A 2,390-nucleotide genomic window follows, 5' to 3' on the forward strand; every position below is an offset into this window, starting at 1 on the left:
TCCCCATCCTTCCATACTTCTTTTCATGAATTTCTATGCCTAAATATGTGTTCATATATACATATTTAGTTTTTCAAAAACCATGAATGGGATCATACTCTAAATACTATTCATTAGTTTTTTTCATTTAGCACTAATTGGGGAAATACATATAAATGTACATTGGGGGGGCACCTGGGTGGCTCAGTCGTTACCTGTCTGCCTTCGGCTCAGGTCATGATCCCAGGGTCCTGCTCCGTGGGAAGCCTGCTTTTCCCTCTCCCACTCCCCCTTGCTTGTGTTCCCTCTCCTGCTGTCTCTCTCTCTCTGTCAAATAAATAAGTAAATAAAATCTTTAAAAAAAAAATCTACATTGAATCTACATATGAATAAATGCTCATTTTAAAAGCCACTGTCTTTTCAGGGCTGCATTGTGTTCCATAGTGTAGCTGTAACATGATGGTAAAATGACTTATATGCATTTCCATTGTATTCGTCTTGGTGCTATTGTAAACAGTGCTGCAGTGGACATCCTTGTGGATTCATTTATGTGCCCAAGTGCAAGTCTTTTGGTGGCATAGATTTTACAGATTCTCTGGAGTTACTCAACTAACAGGATGCACCTTGTAAATTCTGATGAATAACATCCAGCCCTCTTCCAGAATATTGAACTAGTTTATATTTTCACCCGAAATGAAAGAAAGTGACCATTTCATCACAATATTAGTGAAATAATATTGAAGAAAACCAGAATATGTCACTCCAAAATATGCTTCTTTGACATAAAAATTAGTTTGAGCTGAGGGCAATTAAGAAGGAGCAGTGCTTGCTTTGGCAGCACATAAACTAAAATTGGAACAATACAGAGAAGATCAGCATGGCCCTGGCGCAAGGATGACATGCAAATGTGTGACGCATTAAAAAAAAAAAAAAAAAAAAGAAAGAGCAGAGCTCCCCTTTGTCTGTCTAGAGGCAGGATATAAACTCTCCTTTTACAGAAGACAGAGTTCTACCAGTCCAAAGATGGCACTGGAGGAATCTGCAAACAAACCTTACTCTGTTAGTTTCCTCCACATATTTACCTTCTCACAGTTCTCCACCTGCAGCAGCCTGAAACTTGGGCTTGCCATTTCTTTCTATATTATTGTCTTTAGTTGAAGATGCTACAGAAGCTCGAATCCTGGGCTGCCCCTTTGAGTTCTTCTAAGTTTCTCCCATGAGATGTGCACTGCATGCGTTTATAAACTGGTTTTCTCTTATTAAGTTGTCTTTTTGTTAAAGAGCCCCAGCTTGAAAACTTAAGATGGGTGGAGGTAAATTTTCACCTTCCCTACAATATATTAACAATCTTTTATTTTTTGGTTTATCTATTAGGTAAAAATAACTTCTAGTTGTTTTAATTTAAATTTGTATGATTACCAATAAGGCTGATCATCTTTTAATATATTACCTGGCAGTTGGTACATCATCTGTGACTTGCCTCTTTATTATAGTTTGTCTATAAATATGCTTGAGAAACACTTTTTATGGATATTAATCTCTTATGTATATGCATATATGGAAAATACTTTGGTACAATGAATTATAAGTACATTTTAGTTTTTTCCTATGGCTTCTGGATTTCAAATATTGATTTTTTAAAAAGATTTATTTATTTATTTTAGAGAGGAGAGTGAGTGTGTGTGAGCAGGGGGAGGGGCAGAGGGAGAGGGAGAGAATGTCTTAAGTAGACCCTGCACTGAGCAAGGAGCCTGACTCTGGCTTGATCTCATGACCCTGAGATCACAACCTGAGCCAAAACCAAGAGTTGGATGCTTAACTGACTGTGCCACCGAGGCACCCCAAGAGTGTTGATTTTTAATGTGTGCAATAACTATTATGTCATCGCTGAACCAAGAGGTCAATACATGCATAAGGAAATAGAACACATCATGATGTTCTTTGTCTTTAATCTCCTTTTCTACCACTTTCCTTCATTACTCTCTACTTTTAAGTTGCAGGGTACCACATCCTTTCTGCAAATGCTGTGGTTTATGAACTTCTGAGTCTGAGTCATTGCACAGGCTATTTTCCTCTCAGGAATATCTTTCTCATATCCCAACCTGAGAACTTCCACTTATCCCCTTGGACCCCAGTCACATGGCAGTTCCTTGGGTGTAAACTTCCATAGCCACCTATAAAATGGAGAAGAGAAATAATCCCCTCATTTGGTTGCTAGGGTTACATTACACTAAACAGGTAAAGTAGGATGCTGGGGTCATGGAAGTTTCTCAGTAATTGTGTGTTGCCTCTCACCTAGTACCTCCTGCACCGAAAACTATATCATTGCTTATGTACCTAGCCCAGTTTTCTGCTTCATTGTCAATTCCTGGTGTACTGAGTTGTGTTTTTCTTCTTTAGCCTGTCTCGGG

The 2,390-nt window shown here is 38.5% G+C and overlaps 1 non-coding gene across 1 annotated transcript; it reads left to right on the top strand.

Moving 5' to 3' along the window:
• Nucleotides 1–801: 801 nt before the first annotated feature.
• Nucleotides 802–908, top strand: LOC114211203 (U6 spliceosomal RNA). Its single transcript, XR_003609706.1, has one exon. It is a non-coding gene; the product is annotated as a U6 spliceosomal RNA (small nuclear RNA).
• The last annotated feature ends 1,482 nt before the right edge of the window (nucleotides 909–2,390 follow it).

This window comes from Eumetopias jubatus, unplaced genomic scaffold (assembly GCF_037043125.1).
Source record: "Eumetopias jubatus isolate StellerSeaLion01/CBP00866 unplaced genomic scaffold, mEumJub1_p1.0 scaffold_4, whole genome shotgun sequence".
In the NCBI taxonomy this organism is placed as follows: Eukaryota; Metazoa; Chordata; class Mammalia; order Carnivora; family Otariidae; genus Eumetopias; species Eumetopias jubatus.